Source organism: Limulus polyphemus, unplaced genomic scaffold (genome assembly GCF_000517525.1).
Source record: "Limulus polyphemus unplaced genomic scaffold, Limulus_polyphemus-2.1.2 Scaffold985, whole genome shotgun sequence".
In the NCBI taxonomy this organism is placed as follows: domain Eukaryota; kingdom Metazoa; phylum Arthropoda; class Merostomata; order Xiphosura; family Limulidae; genus Limulus; species Limulus polyphemus.
In genome coordinates, this window is record NW_013666595.1 from 186,290 (window position 1) to 207,893 (window position 21,604).

Genomic DNA, 21,604 nt, shown 5'->3' on the forward strand with positions numbered 1-21,604 from the left:
AAAATTTGTCATGTGTGTTACACTAGTGGAAATTCAGGATTTTTTAATATTTCCTTTTAGAATTAAGAACTTGAAACTTGTATACTATTAAAATATGAATTATTAGCTAAGATTTTATGCTATTCTAATTGGTATAACATAAACAAGACACTAAAACCTTGTGTCATACGCAGTAAAGGGTACCCGTGCCAAAAGAGTTAAGTTTTTAAAATAATTAATATCTTATTAAATTTTGTTCAACCAAAAGTCATGTTATTTTGTAAAATGCACAAAAGTTTTAATAGTTTAAAATTAAAATGGTAAACAAAAATATTTCTGTACTTTTGAAAGTGATTTGCAAAGAATTAGATTTAAGATAAATTATTCTTCATTTTCAGTCTTGTAGAAGAAAGAGAAAACCCTGCTGTTGAAAAAGTGCTAAAACTGACTCCAGTCTTTCATGACTTTCTTGCTCCAAAAGAACAGAAAACATCTGAAGGGAAATTAAGTGAAGCTATCAAATATATTCAACAGCTCAAGAAACAAGTGGAACAACTGATTCTGTTTAGATTTGGCCTGCAGAGATTTTCAAGTGATGTAAAACTAATACCATTTTACATAGGATTTGCCTCATATGCATTATTTATGAAAGTATTGCACATACCAAAACCAACAGCTGAGGAAATAACAAGGTGGTCTCAGGTTCTAAGACAAAGAATTGGACAGTGTAAAAATATTAATACAGATTTGCTGTTTAGACATTAAACTTTCTGTTAGTTGACCAGTTCTTTCTTTTTCTTCTAATAGTCATACTAGGCCTATTTCAGCACGAGTTAACAATTTGATTCAATATTTCACAATCTACTGTTAGCACGATTATGAGAATATGGAGTAACTTCCTTTATTTCCAGCTAGGTTCACTTTTCATTTCTCCTAGTTACAAGAAAGTGAATGATCACATGCCCTAATGTTTGAAAGAAGTGTATCCATCTGCACATGTAATTTTAGATTACACAGAACTGAAAATTCAGATACCTTCAGTACTCAGCCTGAACACTGAAATTACAAGGGTACAAAGACTTTTAAAACTCTAATTGGCATTTCACAATTGGGATGCATAACATTTGTTTCTCCTCTTTATGCTGGATTTATTTCTGACAAAAAGATTACAAAACAGTCTGGAATTATTCAGGTTTTAGAAACTGGTGACAGTGTTATGGCAGATAAAGGGTTTTTAAGTGATGATTTACTAAAGGAATAGGTGGTTAAATTAAATATTCCTCACTTCTTGTCTAAAAAGGATCAATTCACAAAGAAGTGGTGGAGGAAACACAAGAATTTGGGAGACTGCACATTCACATGGAAAGGGCTATTAGATATGTGAAGGAATACCATATATTTGACTGTTTTACCAATAGCTTGAGCTGGCTCAGCATTACATTTGTGGTCAGTCTTCTGCCTGCTAACATTATTTGAGGGAGATCTGTTCTGATTGATCTGTTATTATCTCCATGAGTCACAATGACAGCATTTTCACATGAATCACACCCGCTTATGATATATATATATGTTTATGTATGTGTGATTATGTGTGTTTGTGTGCATGTATGTGTGGGTGTATATATATATATATATGAACAAACAGAAAAATGCGAAGGTGATGAAATAAATAAATTACACTTTTGGAGATAAAACACCTTAAAAACTTAGTTTTATTTAATGGTGACATTTCGAGCAAATGCTCTTTTTCAAGCCAGAACACAGATAGTGATGAACTACTGCAGAATGTTCTGAAAGTGAACAATAAATGAGAAAAGAATGTAATGCGAGTTAAAAACACGAGAAATAAACAATATAGTGTTGACAATGTAACAAGGCTAAAGAAAATAGTGGCGAGATAAGGAAGGAAATATATAATTAAACAGTTAATATCGGAAAGTTTAAAAAACTATTAAAAAATCATTTAAAAAAGAAAGAAAGAAAATTAATGATAAAATTTATAAAAAACTGAAACATTCGTTGATACCAGAGGGACTTATACAGCCTAATTTGAAAATGATTTCTTTTTCAATTCTGATTCTTTTAACACAGGACAGTACCACTAGTCACATGTTTCCTAATAAACCCCTAATTTCTTATAAACGTGACACTAACATTAAAAATATACTCTTCTACAGTCAACTTCCGAACAACATACAACAACCGTGTCACACAGAAATCGGTACGTACAATTGCCAGAAGAACAGATGTGACACTTGCCCTTACATTGATCATAGAATATCTGTTAAGGGCCCTAAGTCAGCCTATACTGTTACTAGCCATTTCACATGTACATCTAAATGTTTAATTTATTGTACTATTTGTAACTACTGTGACCACATCTACATAGGAGAAACCAGCCGTATGCTCTCTGAATGCACACAAGGACACTTGCGTAGCATTTTGATTAAAGATCTAGATAAACCTGTAGCTCGAGACTTTAACAAAGCTAATCAGCATGAAACTGACATTTTCCTCCTTCAGGAAAGGTGCATCTCTGACTGGAAACTTAACTCTTTCGACATGAGTACTCCTTTAACTTCTTTCTGTGCAAGGCACTGAGTTACATTCAAAATTTAATTAAACAACTTTACTTTCAATATATATCAGTGAAATTAACATTATAATGTATGTTATAGTTCACGTACAGTTGTTTCTTACCAAAGTATGTTCTAGTTAGAGACAGTTAAATTGTATGTACATTTTGCTTTTATATTCTAGTTAATTATGTATTATTTGTTTTAGAAGGCATAATTGAAAGGTTTAAACATTCTTTAAGATATATATTAAATGGCCTCAATTCTAAAGGCTTATGATGTTATGTGAGTTCAAGATAATTTTGCCAAAGATGCTGTACTATGCCTTGAGGGCACCATTGACTTGTGTCAAGATGAATAATAAATGGTAAAGGACAGGAAAGGAAAATAAAACATTAAAATATGAAATATCTTTAAAATAGTCTGTGACAAATTAAAAGGTATGTCTTTTAATTTTAAACATTTCATTGTAGAGAAAATGAAAAATAAAATACAAATATTTACCTTAAACTTTTGATATTCATTTAGGAATTTCTAGAGGTTACTCAAATAAAGCTCAAACTGTAAGAGGAAAAAAAGTATTTTTATTCTTGAAATGAAAATCACAAAAACCATTCCCTGCACTATAACCACAGACTTTACTCTTCAGCTACATGGAATTCTGATACAATACCATACTTCCTCTCACATAATAACGTTTTGACTTGTGCTGCCCTCTATTTGTGCAATTTTCACTCACCACTAGCCTTGATGCTCCCACCTACCCTCATGGTTTCGCATGGTATATGTAAATGAACATGCAACAATCCTCCACTAATAGGAATGTGACACACCTTCCTAGTGCTGCTGACTCCTTCTAGAGCACACTCATCACTTCTTCATTTGGCATTCCAGTGTGCTGTTGTGCTTGACTTTCACTCTGTGTTTCATATTATTGTATGCAGTTTTACTAAATACGACTACATTGACAACTTACTTTGTTGTTGTTGTTTTTTTTCTTTTGTTAAAAAAATTGTTTGTGTAAAATTTTCCTTTTCTTTCCCACATAATGAACTCTCAATTTAATATTACTACAATGGCTTATAGTATGGATTCTGCCACTACTGGTCCCAAAACAGTTACTACTTCTGTAGTTTTGGGTTCCACACTTTCAGTGGAGGAGGTTTTGACCTTGGTGCATCATGAGTTAAAGTCTATCATGCAGCCAGTTACATCTCCAGAACTGTAAATGATCTCCCTTTTTCTGGAGAATCTGTTCCTGAAGGGGAAGGTTTTGACAGCCTTTTCCCACTTTCTTGTCTTTGCTGTGCCATCCTGTTTTACACCTCCCAATCTACCTTGTTCTTCATTTGCATTTTTTGACATGATTTCTCAGGTATGTTACTTCTTGTCTCTTTCCCACGTATTATGATTCCTCCCACTCCTTTTATCATTCTGCCTTTATGTTGAATTATTTAACTTCACATTCACCTGATATTCAAGTCCATACTGAACACTTTCTCACCCATTTACATTTCGGTGCCAGCATGCCTCTGCTTCAGTGTTTGGCTGAGTCCCATGCTCTGGCCTATCATTTATGTTTTTGGATCTTCAGACCTTAGAGTTCTGATCCTGCTACTACATCATGATTTTTCCCCCAACCCAGTTTTCTCATCTCTGCCTCATTACCATCCTCTGTTATCTCTCCTCCATTCACCTCCTTTTCAAGGCTATCCACTATTCCCCTGAGAGGTGTTCAGCAGATACACATACTCTTCTTTTTTCTGTGTTGACATGCTTATCTTCCTCATCCTTGTTCATTCAATCATGGCTCCTTTGTTGTTGGGATCTCCTTGGCAGAGATACTCTATTGTCACATGTGCATCTGCCTGCTTCCTATTTATGTTATCTCCATCTGGCTCCTTTCTTGCACCAGTCTGTTTTTTGGGGATCACCCTGATACTTTAAGAGTCTAGGGAGGAGGCTGCTCATCAACATTCCTCCCTTTTATCTCATCTATCCTATTCTTCTCCTGCTCCTATTCCAGTATTTTGTCCTCCTGCATCCTCCTCTCTACTGGTGTCACCTTCCCGTGTTTCTGTGAGTCACCAAATCACACATCGTTGCATTTTCCAATGGCAGTTTTGTCTCGGACTATCCCATTTATTCTGGCACTGTGGGGATGCAGTTGGCCAAATTTGCTCATCTGTGTCATTTTTCACCACAGACACTGGGTTCTTCAGATTTTCACAGACGGACTGTCTCATTATTTTTCACTCCTTCCCCTTTATCCTCATGCTCTCTTTCTTTCCCCACCTTCTCGGGATCTACTTCCTTGCCAGTATCTCTCCAAGTTGGTTTGAGATCTTCAATACAAAGATGCTATAGAACAAATGTTTCATGCTTTTCTAAGTTTTTATTCCCAGCTGTCCATTGTTCCCAAGAAAACTGGGGATTGGTATCCTGTTATTAATTTCTCCAATCTCAACTGCTTCATCGACCTCTCATGATTCAACATTGAGTCTTTCCTTGCCCTCCAATGATTGTTCACTCCAGGTTTATGGATGCTTACCTTCATATCCTGATTTCTCCATCTGAACATTACCTTTGGTTTGTTTATGGGGAGTTTAGTGTTTTCAGTTCTGTGCTTTACCATTTGGTCTGGAATTATCATTCATCTCTTGCACGGTCAGAGCCTTTTCCCACCATACCAGCAGCCAAGGTTTTGGGTTTCATCATTATATGGACGATTAGCCCCTTTTACCTCCTTCCCAACAGGTTTCTCACAATCATACCAATTTCCTCCTACAGAAGATGGTTTGTGTGGGATGGCTTGTCAAATGGAGAAGTCCCTTTTTGTCCCCACATAGTATCTTATTCACCTGGAGGTGTTTTTCAACATCTACCTCAGTAGGGTCCAGTCTTCTTTTTGTTTGAGGTTGATGGAGCTCTTGGTTTCCAAAGCCAAGTCTTCTCTTTCTCTTCCTGCACCTGAGGTTCTCTATTTATTTTGGGAGCCTGGGCTTCCATGGAATCCCTCATCCCTTGGAGTCATGTACACGTGCATTGCCTTTAGTGGGTATTACATGATCAATGGAATCTTGTTCGGGATCCCTCTGAATCCCTCCTTCTCTACAAGTCAACTTTGCCTCGTAGCTTGACAGGGATAACATCTTGATGGGTTTTCCTATGCCTCCTTCCCATCTTAATTTCATCTCTTTTCAGATGCTTCTAGCTGTTTGTCAGACTTTGGATCATTTTCTGCCAGTGGTACAGGGCTACCTAATCATGCTTTGTTCTGACAGTTCGACTGTTCTCTGTTACATCAATCTTCAAGGTGGAACATGATCCCATTTGCTTTGCTTTTAAATGCCGGATCTCCTTTTCTGAGCCCAGTCTCAGCAGGTCTGTCTTCTTGCTTGTCACATCCATGGTGCTCTGTATCTTGTTGCAGATTGGCTATCTAGTCCAGACAAAATTCTGCCAATGGAGTGGTCTCTTGCTCTTCCAGCATTCTGATGGTTATATTCCAAGCTGGATACCCCCTTCTGGATGCATTTGCCACCAAGCTCAGTACAAAACTTCCCCTTTTATAGTCTCTGATTCTGCATCCTTCAGCTTTAGCAGTGGATGTCTTCAGTCAGGATTGGACCAATCAAGATGTTTGCATTCCTCCTTACTATTACTACCTGGATATCAGGTTCCCGGGTGACCTAGTGTTGGTTATGTACTGGGTATGCACACATGCTCAAGCTGGGTTGTTGGAATGGAAGTGTTTTTCCCTTATGTTTCCTGGCTTTGAGATGAAGACAAATACTTGATGCTACTTGGTTTTGGATTGAAGTTGACCCACCAAATATGGTCTGATGCATCCTAGCCACTCTACAACACCTGCTGTGTCCAATTACAGGTTGGACCTGCATCATTTTCTCCTGACTTAGGGACACATATCTTGACAATGGGCAAAGAATACACCTGGTATAGATGGGGTGTGGTCTCCTGTGGGTGTGATTCTTCCATTAGGGTATCAAACTCTATAGGTTCTCTTCAGGCACGTTCCACAGAGGGTTTAGCTAGGTAGTTTTTGTCCTGGCCTCTCCATTGTTTTAATGTTGGATTCTATCTATTACTTGAGCAGGGGTAAGGTTTCGTGTCAGAAATTAACATTTTCCTACACTGAAAATGTATTTCTGACAGATACTTATCCCCTCTCACACTTCCCACACATTCTCTCCACTTCCAGTGCATCATTTGCCTAATCTCGAAATTGTGCAAAAAGAGAGTAGCACAAGTGGAGAAAAGTATTATATGAGAAGAGATAAGCATCTATAAGAAACACGTTTTCAATGTAGGGAAATGTTAACTTCAATAAGGAAGTCTACAAAGAAATGAGTGTATGCATTAATATCTTAGCCTGAAAATGATATTTTATTATAAAATATAAATGACTTGTATGCAACTCTTATCAGATAATCAATTACTTATCCAAATCATGGAATTGCAATATACATTTGATAATATTTCTTACATTCATACCAATGTACATGTAAGGACCTGGGGACCAAGGTAAATTTATCTATAAACCCCAGTTAATATTTGTCTGTTGTGGTTAAAATTGTAACCATATCTTTCATTCTAAATAACATATTTAAAAAAACTGTAAAAATGTGTGGAAAAAATAGCATAAATCTACATGTATTTTAAAATGTAAAGTATCACTTCCAAACACAAAACATTCATTGGTATTGACATGAATATTTACTGGTAGAGACCAAGCAGTCTTATTTTTATTCTGTTACTTGAATCAATTACACTTCACTCATTAGCTTTTACTGGAAAAAAATATAATAAAAAGTGATCAGTTTTATTAAACAAATTCAACTGAAATACTGTATATAAATAGAATAATGGGGTAAGAAAAATTTCATTCTAATGATTAGCATTGTATTATTCACACATGTAATCAATTAAACATATAATGGATGGGGGGCCTGGGGCAATTATTAATATATAGGAACTCTGCTGAACAGTAATGATGTTTGGGTCACAGAAAGAAACAGATCAGTTCCAGTTTCCACCAACATAGGGTTGTTTCATTGTAGCCTATGTTCAATAAATAGGCATTCACTCTCAATACAGAAGATACTTGCAAAACTGTCAAAATAAAAACAATTTTTCAAATAATAGATAAACCCTTTGTGAACCATTTTAAGTATAGACTTGGTCATAAAGAAAGGTTTTTTGGTGTTGTTGAGGGATTAAGAAATATTCAGTGTTACCCTTATCCCCTTATTAATGCATAGGCCTAAAGTGAATACACGCAACCCCTGTGCATCTTATATTAAACTACTATGAAGTTTTATTTGTCCAATTATGAACACACAATAGTAAATAATTAGTAATCAATACCAACATAAAAATTACAAACATGATAACGAATGTAGGATTTTTAGGCCTATGTCTATGATATGAAATGTGACATCACCTACTTTCAATATCATGTACGTATGGCCTATGAAAGAACTTGTAGCCTTATTGAGGTGTTTTGTAGACACTTTTGAATGTCTTTGAGTAATTGCAGTAGTGTCACCCATGGAAATATTGGGTACAGCAGTTTTGTTCATGCAGGATATCTCAGGTCATTGTTTGTTCATGATAGGTCTATAAGTGATGCATTAAGAGCCTCATTTTTGTTTTTTCGAGAATGAAGCATGAATAGAGAGAATTGGACAGAAGTAGGTAGACATGATCTGATGAAAGTTGGAGTAAGGGAGCAGTATACAAATAAATTTTAAAAATTGTTTTTAAGGATTAAAGACTTTTTGTTACAAATGAAAACTTTTAACAAATGTATTAAGTGTTACAGATTCTGAAATTATTTTCAGTCCAGGATGAAATCATGGGATCAGTGAATTTTAAACCCACATGAAATCAGTCAACACCTATGTAATTTTTCCTACATTTTGCTTTTCATTAATGTGAACAAAGCATCCAGATCTTGAGCTTGAAATTTTTAATGGAGAAAGATCATAATCTAATTGATGAACAGAACAAGAACTGAAAAAAAATTCTCATAGGATAACCAGAGGTTTTTGCATTAAGAAAAATAATATTCCATCTATACTTTTTAAAATGCCCAGTTCCTAAATAATTGGTCAATGATTTGCTGTATTGGAAACAGATTTATATAAGTATTGCCTTAATTATTTCATGGAATGACCAGTTTGTAGTTAAATAGTCTAGTTATTGCAATTATAAAACATATTTATGTAGTTATCTGTTTAAATATTTCACAAAATGACCAATTTATTAATTTGGTCGTTGGAACATGAGTTAAAAGTTGCAAATATCCACTGTTTACTGATCATCATAGCATTAAATACTGTGAATGATTAGTGCCGTAAATTGACAAAGAATGCAACAGAAAGCACATAAACACCTCTTAGTTCTAGAAGCTGCTTAAGTTCCTGGGCTAATACCCTTTATGGACTGGGACCGAGGACCTACAAAAAGTTTCATTTGCTCTATTCATCATGTTATGTAGGAGAAAAACAGGTCAGGACAAGCTTTGGTATACATCATTTACTATTCATGTAATTGCAACAGCAGATTTGAAATGTTGTGAGATAGCAAATTCTGCTTTTGTTTTGTTGTTGTTTACTGTTCATTTATTATTCCTTCTGTTGTTCAGTTTAACTATGAATTTTTAGTTATATTAAAGTGCTACTCACCTTCTAGCTAGAGCACAATGAATTTGAGTATATTTGTATTATCAGTCTGACACATGCTTCCTCTAGTAGTGTTGTACAGGTATTAATGTTGTGAATTAGCTAGCCACATGAAATGTAACCTCATAGTCTAACCATTAAATAAAAATCCTTCCTTGAGTTTCCTAGCTCATGAGGTATAGTTAGAACAAATTATAGCTGATAGTTGCTTGATATTGTTTTTGATCTTGAGAAGTGGTTTTATTTTGTGTTTTCTTCTTCTGGTTCTTTTTCCTGATTTCTTTATTCATTGAAATTAATAACATTGATATTTATGTTATATAGTTTACTTATGTTTGTATCAAATTCTAGCCAGTCATAAATTTACTAACTGTTTTTGTAAGCAATAAAATTTGTATTCCAGGTTTTTGAAAGTTGTATTTTGAATTTCTGTTGTTGTTACAGTTTAATAAATTTGTTTTGTGTTTGACCATGGTTGTAGCAGCATTCAAGTTATGATAGATTTATTCAAAATATTCTTACATATCATGAAAAATAACTTTTTTATTAATAACTTTATCTATTCATTTAAAATTGCATTTAAGAATGTTCAAAAACCGTATATAATAGCAATACCAGTTTTAAAAAGCAATGAGTATAATAAGGTCATATAATAAAAATACACTCAAGCTATGTTCAAACTTTCATCATGGTATTTTTTTTTGGTACAAAATATCTGCTTGACTTGTTGCACCTTTTGTGTATGTTCTCAGCTTCATGCTGTAGGAATCAAAGTAATCTCCCATCATTTCAGGATTTCATCATCCTTCATATTGCTGTTCCACTGTAGAAATATCTTTGTAGAAGCGCTCACCATGCTCATTGTTCACTATACCTAGATCATTTGGAAAGAAGTCTAAATGGGAATGTAACAAGTGCATCTTTAGTGACATCCTAGACCCCAGTTTCATGTAGTTCTCAAGTATATCATCAATCATCACACCATATTTTTCATCTCTATGATTCCCTAAGAAATTTTTGACAACCAGTTTGAATGATATCCAGGCCGCAAGTTCTTTCTGATTGAGTACTGTGTCAAAACCTTCATCCATCAGCACTTCCCAAATCTGTGGCCTAGCAAAGATACCTCCTTTCATTTTTTACTTCACTGATTTTTGAAAACTTATCAGACAGATATCTGAAACCATTACCATCTTTGTTCACGACTTTTACAAAATTCTTCATGAGACCCAGTTTAATATGAAGTAGGAGTGCAAGCACATTTTGAGGATTCACTAAAGGTTGATACTCAATATTCTGTTTTCTTGGTATGTAATCCTCTCTCACTGGCCTTTCCTTCTTTTTGAAATCATTTTTATTCTCTTGGCTGTCCCAGAGATGATTCAACAATGTTTGGTATATCCATTCTGCAGGCCTGGCAAGAGTGCAATAACTTTTAAATCACCACATATGTTCCAGCTATTGTGATCATATTTGATGGTCTCAAGTATAATCTGCATGCTTTAATAAGTTTCTTTTACATTCACAGCATGAGCTACAGGAATCGATGGCTTAATGGTCCCATTGTGCAAAAGTACAACTTTCAGGCTAACTTTAGATGAGTTGATAAAAAGTCTCCATTTTTGAAGATGATGGTGATTACCTAATTCTTCCTTTAGTGCATCAACATTTGTACAGAAACACAAAGTATCTTGCATGCTGTAGTGAGAAGCAAGACTTTGATTGTGACTTAGGTAAATAGAAACTTTTGTTCCTGGAGCTAAAAACTTCTATTGCTGTAAATGAGAACTGAGAAGTTCCCCATGCTTCTTTTGATAGAGACAAGTCATAGATCAGTTCATTTACCTCTTTTTGTGTGATCAGATAAAGCAATTTATATTGAGGTACCACAGGAATAGAATTACTAGATGAAGAGGATGAAGATGATTCATTGTCTTCTTTGCAGAATAACTCGTTTTGTTTCCAAGTTCACTGGTGTATGTGGCACTGGAACACCATCCCCATGAGGTATTGGTTTCATTGCAGATGCAATATCTGGATATTTAATGGATTGTTTAATTTGGTCTGAATATCCAGAAACATTAGTCATGCAAAAGTAACAGTTAGATGATCTTTGTGTTCATGTCATATCATGTGAACTGCAAATGGCATACTTGCTATCTTCTTATTCAGCCATTTTGTAAAGCCAGATGTGCAAACTCTACAACACACATGTGGTGTCCAATATTTTTCTTGGTCACAAATTTTACACCAAAAATAAGTGTTAGTAAACTACCTTTGCCTTGTGTGTGATGTTTTTCTTCATGAAAGTGTAATATATTTTCCTTAGATGTAGCAGAAACTGTTTTTACTTTACTTGAATTGGAGGTTGCCAGCATTTCAAATGATTTTCTAAAAAAAATATAAAAGAATTTATGTTTAAAAACTAGAGTTTAAAAGATTTTAAAAAACAAAGTTTTGCAGCATTTGATTATATCATGGATATGATGTGAGGAAGAGGGTCGTACTTTGAGAAGTGAGGTGACCAACTGAGTGAGTGAGAGGCTACTAAGAGAGAGAGACAGAGAGGCTTCTGACTCAGTTCTTTTATGTTCTAGCAAACCTGAGCAGGTGAGCATGGGAATGAAGCAAAAGGGGTGCAATTTGCTACAATTATATCAAGAACAAATAGCATATTGAACAATATATTGGAATATAACACAGTAAATGTTTGAATTTATCAAAAATGTATGTCTTTTATGCATTAAACTGTCCAAGTAAACTTAATTTCACAGCATGAATCTATTGTACTGAGTTGATTGTATGGTATTTCACATAGTGCTGATAAAATATTGTGATATTACAATAACTCAAAATTTAGAGGCAATGGACAAATTCTGACTACATTTTTGAAATCATTACCATCAAATTACCCCAAAGCACTTGAGTTTTCTCTAGTATCAAATTTTTTGTTGTCCAGTGTAAGTAGATGGTCCAGTCTTAATACTAACTTATAGACAACTTTCTTTTAGAGCAAATAGTTGCCAGTTTTATTTGCCTGATTTGAATGTGCACTTTCTTGCCTCACATATCCTTGTTTTTGTTGCATTATAATATCATAATAATTGTAAAGCTCTAAAAAAATCGTTCTGATGCATTGTCTTAAATATATAATTTGAAGATTCTTTGTTGTCTTGTGCTTTGATCCCTTTATTTGAAACTGACATCTCAATTACAGAATAATCAGTGAGAAACAAAAAAAAGTATTTAGAGTTTTATGCATTTGATAATTGTGAAAAGACAAATTAAGATAAGGAACACTGAATTTTTTTTTTCATTTTGTTTGGTCAGACAGGCAAGGGTTAAAGGTTTGGAACTAATTTTCAAACTTACCAGAAATTATTAGATTTCTCAATGATGTAATGTTTTTTATGTACTATTTTTTTGGTTCAAGTTTTAGAATTTCATTTTTATGTCTGGTTGCCTTATAGATGTAGGTTGTTGCTATATAAAGCTCTTGAAACAACTTTTAGTGTAAATATTACATTTATTTGGATACAACATATTTTCTATTATTAGGAGACATGACCATGTACAGTATTCAAAGTGTATATATATGCATATATTACATACACATACAAATATAATGGTGCTTCTGATGTTTATCTTAGGTTTTAATTCTTTGATTCTTAAAGCTTCCAAAATGATTCTGTTGGGGTTTTTGTCTGTTTGCAGTAAATTTATATTTTTGAAAATTTATTTTGTGTTATTTTTCAATCATATGTTCATGTACATTTGAGTGTATGGGTGTGGATCTAGTGGATTTGGATTTCAGAAAGTATTTGACCAGGTGCCACATAAAAGGCTTATTTAAAAAGTTGTATCTATAGGTGTGTGGAATAGGTTGTCCCATTAGATAGAAAACTTGCTAGATGGAAGAAAGCTGAGGGTTGTTACAAATGGACCTTAGTCAGACTGGATTAATGAATTGAGAGGGTATCTCAAGGCTCAGTGTTCGAATCTTTGCTGCACTTGATTTATCTTAATAACATAGATGAAGGATGGTCAATAGATTATTTAGATTTGCTGGTGACTTTAAAATTTTAGGTGTTGCTGGCTGTGAGGAGGATGCTACTGCTTTACAAAAGGATTTGGATTGTGTTGTGAAGTAGAAGAATAAAGCATATGATTTTTAATTATAATAAATGCAAGGTAATGTAATTTGAACTATGAGTATAATTTTGATGGGAATAACCTTAACAGTCTTATGGAAGGAAAATATTTTGTTGTTCTAGTTGACTAGTCTCGTAAGCCATTACACAATGTGGTATTGCTGGTGGCAGGGCAAATAGGATATTAGGTTGTATCTATAAAAATATTGAAAACAAGGCTAAAGAGGTTATGATGTCATTGTATAAGTTATTGGTTAGGCATACTTGGAGTACTGTGTTCAATCTTGGTATCCTTAGCTTAGAAAGGACATTGAATTGTTGGAAAGGATACAAAGGAGGGCATCTAGGATGATACCTAGGGTGAAAAAGTTGTCATACAAGGACAGGCTAAGACAGAGAGTTAGAAAGGATCAAATTGAGGTGTTTAAAATTGTTGATAGTCTTGTTGTATTTTTTTCTTATTTAATGGTGAGAATGCCAAGCTTAAAAGAGACAATTATAAATTTTGGCAGGATAGGAATCATCATCAGCTAATGTAGATTTATCTTTTTAACAGTATTTGGTCTTTGGAATGGGTTGCTTTAGGTGTGATAAATGCACTTAATTTGAGGGATTTTAAAGGAAAGGTTGATAAATATTTGAATGATGAAAGCTGTTATTTTTTTCATATTCCTTGCATCTCATTATTTTTTACTGTATAGAAACTTTTGCAGTCTATAAATTTTATTTTATACCCTGTACTGTTTACCATATTATTTATTATGACGTAAATTTTGTAGAAAGCTTCTAATATTAGTTTCTGGATTAGTTACTATTTTAGTTTTTACATTTAATTCGTATTTTACCTAACTTGCACAATATGCCAATTTTTTCTCACTAATAGCACCTGCATATGGCATTGATCCAAAATACATTTTTGTTTTATTTTTCTTTACTGATTTGCTCAATTCTCTTGTCCTTGTTTTTGTAAATTTTTCATTTATGTTTTCTGAATTGTTTCATCAGTTATATTTGAAGGGTATTTATTTTTATTTTGAAGCATTCTTTTTATGTTTTGAATTGTGTTTTCCAAATTTTAATTACCACAAAGTCCCAATGTTTTTACTATACAGCCTTATAATTTTTCAGTTTTTTTTTATTGTGTGGAAAACCAGTTAATAGAAGGCCCATTGTATGTTTTAACAACCATTTTCTTCTTTTCCTGTTGTAAATTTCCTATGTTATTTATTAATGTGTTAAAAAACGTTTCTTCTTCTCCTTTAAAAGCCACATAAGATACCATCAATATTCTTTCACCAGACAAGTGTTGGAAACATGGTATGGCATTGCCAGTGCTAGAGATAATGTGCTTCCCAATCCCAAAACTTTATATACATAGAAGTAATTTTCAAACATAAAACAGGTGCTAATTGCTAATTCAAATAGTTGTTTTATATCATTTAAAGGTATTTTTATATCTTTGTTTACATCATTGTCTATTTTGTTTTGTGTAATTTCAGTAGCTTCTTTCACCAGTACTTGAGTATACATTGACTCTATAACAAAGCTACATTGTTATTAGGATTTTATTAGTATGTTTGCTACTTAGGAGTTCTACAGAAGTTTTTTCATTTTTTGTGTATTGTTTTAGGATCCAAACTGTTCATATGTCTAATTGTAATTGAAGCAGTTATGCATTAATAGGATTGGTCTTATTGAGAAAGGTTCTTTATGCATCTATGGTGCTCCATATAACTTTGGCATTTCTACTTAAAACTAAATAAAAACCAGTGTTCTTCAAATTTTTCATTTAATTCTTTTAAATATGACATTAGTTTCTTTTCCCATGTTTCATTGAGGTCTTGTTTTACTTTCTTAAATAGTGTAATTTTCAATTACTTCTTTGATTTTTGATTTGTATTCTGTTTTTGACATTATTAAAGCAGCATTTTGTTTAGGAACGTTTGTGATTATCAGTTCATTCAGTGTTTTTGAACTTTAATTTTAAAGCTCTTTACTGATATTCTGTTTGATATTTTTTGTATTCTTGGGATCCTTCTTGAATACTGTTTTGCATATGTGATGAAATGTTTTTAGTTATCCACAAAAACAAAGAAAAACTTATTACATTAGTTTAATAGAAATTCAACTAAGATTTATTGGGTACCAGTTTTTCAAACATTTTTGTAGAGATTTGAGGTACCTACCAACTTCTTTCTTGAAGTATATCTATCACTTCATTTATAAAAGTATGTTACAAATAACTAGATACTGTGTACATTGTTTTGTATTGGATTATCAAAATTCATGATTGGGTTTATGCACACACACATCTGTACATATAAACAGATAGAAGTAACACTTAAATGTTGTATTACTTTTTATAACTCCAAAAATAAGTATGTTTATCAGGTAAATATTGTGTTCTGATAAGGTACTCTCCCTCTGTTCACAAGATTAACTTTTTCTCATTTTGTGCTGCCCTCTATATGCGAACTTTTCAAAAACACATGCCACAAGCCTTCATCCTCCTACTGTTGGAATCCAAAGTACCAACACATCTCTCATGCAAATCATTTTGCATCACCTCTCCACCAATTGGAGAGCACTACTATCACGTGACACATGTGACTCCCACTACGCGCCACTACCGAACTATCACTTCTCATTTGGCAGCTGTCGAGTTCAGACATTTTTTTTTACATTATTCAGTTACCTTGAAGTGGTTTATTTTTTCATTTTTATATTTTTATTAACGTTATTTACTACACTTCACAATTGTGGAGTTAATATTTCATACAGCATTACTTCTTTGTGTTTTCTGCTTATGATTTCCGAAGTTATAGTCACCACTTCCAGTACTTCACCAGTGTCTGATGCCATATTTTCTACCACGGCACGGGCAATCCATCGGGGGATATCCCGTTGCTCATTCGCAGGGAGATTGAGCTGTAAATGTTCCACCCTTTCTCGCTGACTTCCTCCTGAGCTTTTTGGGCAGGGCTAGGCTATAGACGATTTTGATCGTTTGCTCCCCCACCAGAAGTTTACCATGCTTTCCCATTCACTACCTGATGATTCAGCTCGTCAGTCATCGTTCTTTTCATACATTATTTCTCACGTATGTGTTTTTTGTCTCTTACACCTGTTTCCTATGGTTCTAGACCATCCCTTTTCATTAAACAACTTGCCAACCCTATTTAGTTCTTCTCCATCCCCCCAGTTTTCGGGTTCACGCGGAACAATTTCCCTCTGTACTGGGGGTTGACATTAGTATGCCTCACCCCCCCATGGACTTCAGATCCATCTATCCTTGCATTGGGTGGACTTTTCCTTTTTTGAGTAACAGTGGTTTGGGTTGGATCTATCTGCTTGGGAGGCAAACCCAAATTACCCTGTCCAAATTACCCAAGCCCAATTTTATTGCCTTCGTCTCACTTTCATGACCCTTTTAAGGTACCTTTCTTCCCTTCACCTGTCGAAGGCTCCTCACTGGAACCCTGAGGAGTTTTCTACTGAAATCCTCTCCACTCTTACTTCTACTTTGGCTCGTCTGTCATTTTCAGCTCTCGAGCTTCAATCATGGTTTGTTTATTGTTGGGACTTCTTGGGCCATGGTGGGGTTTGGGGGACCTCTACATGATGCTGTTTTTGCAGTGTTATGTGTTTGGTGACTCTGTTCCTGAGTATTTGGAGTCATGGGTGGCTTCAACCGATCAACATTCTACTCCTACTAACTTGGTAGCTTGTTTGTTGCAGTTGGGATAGTGTGTGGCACCTATTCCTGTACCCAACCTTCCCCTTCTCAACTTCTTCTAGTTCCACCATTCTACAGTGCCACGGTTTGATGATTTACTCAATGACACACAATCCGCCTACAGCAGTACCAGTGATTGTGTTTGGTTCAGACCAGGGGGCTCATCTCTTGAATTTCATCTGTGTGGACATTTTATTGCCAAAGTCTGGATTCACAAGGTGCTCTCAGAGGGATATGTTATTCACTTTCTCTTCCTTCCTCCATTATCCTGTTTTTCTCATTTCCTTCTCTTTGGGATCCCTCGATACACCAGTGTCTGCCCGAGGTGGTTCAGGGCCTCATCGCAAATCAGGCTATCGAACCAGCTCAAACAAGTTAGTTTTACTCCCGCCTGTTTGTGGTTACCAGGAAGACCGGGGACATCGATTTATCCCGTCTCAATTAGCATGTTCACACTCCTCGATTTACCATGGAGACATACCTTTCTCTTTGGTGGGCATTTTCTCAAGGTCTTTTTGGATTACCAAGTTGGACATTTTCAACGCTTCCCTACACATTCCTGTGGTGGAGCATTCACGCCCATATCTTTGGTTTGTCTATCATGGGTTTTGTGCCAGTTTTGCACCTTACCTTTCAGCACCATATGTGTTTTGTCATGTGGTCCACTATTTTGCTCAATACATTCATGCCAGTGGGTTACACTTTCATGTTTATATGGATGACTGGTTTCTTCTTGCTCATTCTGAACAGGAATTGGCTTGTCACACTTGTCAGCTCCTGGCTGAAGCTGTGCGGGTGGGCTGGTTGGTCACATTGGAGAATTTTTTCTTTTGTCCTACCCAATACCTTATCCATTAGGGTGTTTTCTTCAACACCCATCTTAGTCAAGCCCAATCTTCTCCTCTCTAGCTCCATTCTATGGAATGGGCTGTTTGGAAGCCCTGTTTGTTCCCTCATTTACAGCTTGTGAGATTCTTTTGCTTTTGGGAATGTGGTACTTTGTGACCACTCTCATATCCCTGGGCAGGGCCCATATGCAGTTTCTTCAATGGGTCCTTCAAGATCAATGGAATCTTGCATGGGATCCCTAGGATACTTCTATATCCCTTCCCTCATCCCTTATAGACGATCTACATTGGTGGTGAACAGGACCCACACATTGGTGGGAGTCTCACTTCCTTCTCTGTGGCCAGAATTACATATGTTTATGGATCCATCCTTTTCAGATCTAGGGTGTCTGGGTGGATTACCAAGAAGTATGGGGTAATTTTTCTGTGGAGAAGAGTTTTCTTCACATCAATGTTCTCTAACTCCTGGCTGTTCATCGGGCTTTGGATCAATTTCTTTCTCTAGCCAGCCAACCACTGACACTCCTACTGTGGTGGCTTATATAAATCACCAAGGTGTCACCAGGTCCAGATCCATATGATTTTGCACTATGGATCTTCTTTATTAGGCCCACACACATCACATGCGTTTGATGGTGTGTCATGTACTGGATACTTTCCATTTCGTATCTTATCGTCTTTCCCAAACAGATCGTGTTTATCCCACAGAGTGTTCCCTGCATCCTGCCATTTGTCAGTGGCTCTGTCTACATCTGGGGACACCTCACATCAATACTTTTGCCATTGTCCTCAATCACAAATTACTTTGGTTTTGGTCCCTGGGCCCCCATCCTCTAACATCGACTGTCAATGCCTTCAGCCAGGATTGGTCTCATCTGTTCCTTTATGTTTACCCTCCCATTCATTTGCTGTATCGGGTGGTCTCCCTCATCTATGCCACCCCATGCATGGTCCTTCTCATTGTTTCCTCCTGACCTGCCAAACCTTGGTTTCCTTGGTTGCTCTGACTGCAGCTTATCCCTCCACTTCCTCCTCCCTTCTGCTCCAACATGCTCCATCAACCCAGTTAGTGGTTGTTACTGACCTGGAGGCATTTCAGGCTGGTTTCACAGTCGTGGGGGTTGAGTGCATGCAATGGACTTCCTTTGGGATCTGGGTGACACATTTCTGGATCCATGGCATAAGGCTACCCTGTGAGTTTCTGGAATCAATTGTTAGGTTCTCTCTTGACTCTGGGACTTGAGGTGAAGACAATTTGATCCTCATACTACCTTTATGAGGATGTTGGTACTCAGCAAGTGAGGTTTTGAGGTAGTTGACTTACCGAGTACGGTCCATTGCATCCCAGCTATTCTACACCTTGGGACACATCCTCACTTGCTCACTTTCCATTGTGGGATTGAGTGATTCTGATTTCTGGTTAAGATCAGATTTAAACTATTCTCTCCTATGCAGATGTGCTACCTTTAATGTTCCACCATGTCTGTTCCTTCTGATCATGTCAAGGTTCCTGGCAAAGAGATACCTTGCTCAGATGTGGTGTGGTACCCCTCCTTAGATCATCTGATCTATTTCTCTCATTTCAGGGGTGTCTTCCAGATGCTTCCGGGTGATACACCTATGCTTCACTCACACTGGTCCTTCCTCTATTTCAATGTAGGATTCAAGCTAATCTTGTGAGCTGTAGGAGAGTACCTTATTGGAAGTTATAATTTTCCTAAATGAAAATGTATTTCTGATAGGTACTTCCCTTTTCTCACACTTCCCACCTGTCCTCCCCACAATCTTCTGGTGCTCGTGCCTACTGCCAAACTTCAAAGTGATAATTCGGTAGTCGCATGAAGAGGGAGTCACGTGAGAGATGTGTTGGAACTGTGGATTTCAGCAGAAGCTTGTGGCATACGTTTTCGTAAAAGTTTGCAGTACAAAACAAGAAAAAGCTAATCTTGTGAGAGGAGGGAAGTACCTATCAGAAATATATTTTCATTTAGGATAATTATAACTTTCCAACTTCAATATCTTAACAATGTCACTGTTTTCTTTTAAATGCTCATTAGTTAAAATCTACAATTAATAATGTTATAACACTTCTCACATCAAATAATTTCAGAATAGCATTTTATTAGCAGGGATGCTCGTTGTTGTGGTTAGTAGCCCATAGGATCACTCAAGTCTAATTAGTATTTAGTTACTAAATTTGTTTGTCACTACTTTAAATACTATTAACCATTTCAAGACAGGTCACGGGTGAAAGGCCATGTCATTTTGTTGTTGACTCGCAATCACATTTTTATTAAACTACTATTTCATGAATTTATATCATTAACTTTGGTATCAAACTGTAGATTATAATTCAAATTTATTACTATACATTACTCAATTTCTTAATTTAAAAGTATATATTTAAAAACACATATAAACATTGCCTTTTGTGTGTCATGTAGTATGTTGAATGCAGCACTGGTTCAAATTAGATGTTTGTGAAGTCAAAATACTAAGTCTATAGCTTCATATGCATTAGAAACTCAAATTACAGATATTGACAAGCTAGAATATAAAATAAGAATGTCTTATCTTTTCTGTTTACTAAGATATTGCTCATGTAATAAATCAAACACAGTGGTGACCTGCTCACCTCTTTCCATTTTTGGAAACATTCCCATATATATACTTACTTGTATATATGATATGAATAACCAATTGGAAACTCAAAATGTCCCCTAGTGGCTTTCTCAGCCATTTTAACGGGCTAGGCACCATTTCTTTCTTTTGAACCAATATTTTATTGAGGTAGGGTGTGTCTTTAGTCTGCTCTAATTTAGACTAAAATACATCATAGTTACTAAGCTTGATAAATTATAGTTGAATTTTGTGGTATTAATGTAGTAATTTGTGATTTTTTAGTTATGCAAATGTATAACTAAAACCTAAAAAGTATTATTTTTTTCATATCCTCCACATGCAAAATTTTTAAAGGCTTAGCATCCTACATCAATCAGCAAACTAGTACAAAGGTGGTAACTAGAATAGATAATTCTTTACTTTACTTCTTTAATTCCTGTTCTATGTTTTAAGTAAGTATTTTTTAGTCTTAAAATGAATATTACTTTGCCTGATAAATAGGCAACATGTGAAAAGAAAACAAAACTTGAGAAAAACATTGCTTTACAAACCTTAAGACTTAATAAAAAAAAATGTTTACTGATAATCTGCCAAATTTTGTTAACATTCACTTACTAATTTAAAAGTTACAGCATGAAACTATAGCAAGCACAAAATGGTTACGAGGTTGGTCTCAAGGACCAAGCCCATGCTGAAAGAGTTAACTAATTATTTTATATCCTATGTTTTGACTGATAATCTGCTGCCGTCCTCAAAGAAGTCCTTTCAAGGACTGTAGGTAAATGCAGTAGATTTGACTCAATACTTGGTTTTATTGTTAGAAAAGCAAGTGTTCTGTGAACTCATTGTGCTGTTATTACATTTGGAATTTGATCAGTTGGTTATGTGACTTGTTTCAGAAGGGTTATTGAGGTTTCATGTTTTGCTGACTACTGTGATAGATTTACTGAGTGTGTGTTATCAGTAAGGTAAATGTAGAAGGCTT

At 35.3% G+C, this 21,604-nt stretch overlaps 1 protein-coding gene and 1 long non-coding RNA gene across 7 annotated transcripts in view; both read left to right on the plus strand.

The window, feature by feature from the left end:
- LOC106461555 (TBC1 domain family member 5-like) overlaps positions 1-21,604 on the plus strand; it is a 259,839-nt gene that overhangs the window by 163,522 nt on the left and 74,713 nt on the right. The gene's annotated exons all lie outside the window — the stretch shown is intronic.
- Positions 21,248-21,604, plus strand: part of LOC111086279 — a 2,277-nt gene continuing 1,920 nt past the window's right edge. The window contains exon 1 of the long non-coding RNA XR_002611007.1: positions 21,248-21,531. This is a non-coding gene — a long non-coding RNA (uncharacterized LOC111086279). The remainder of the gene's footprint in view (positions 21,532-21,604) is intronic.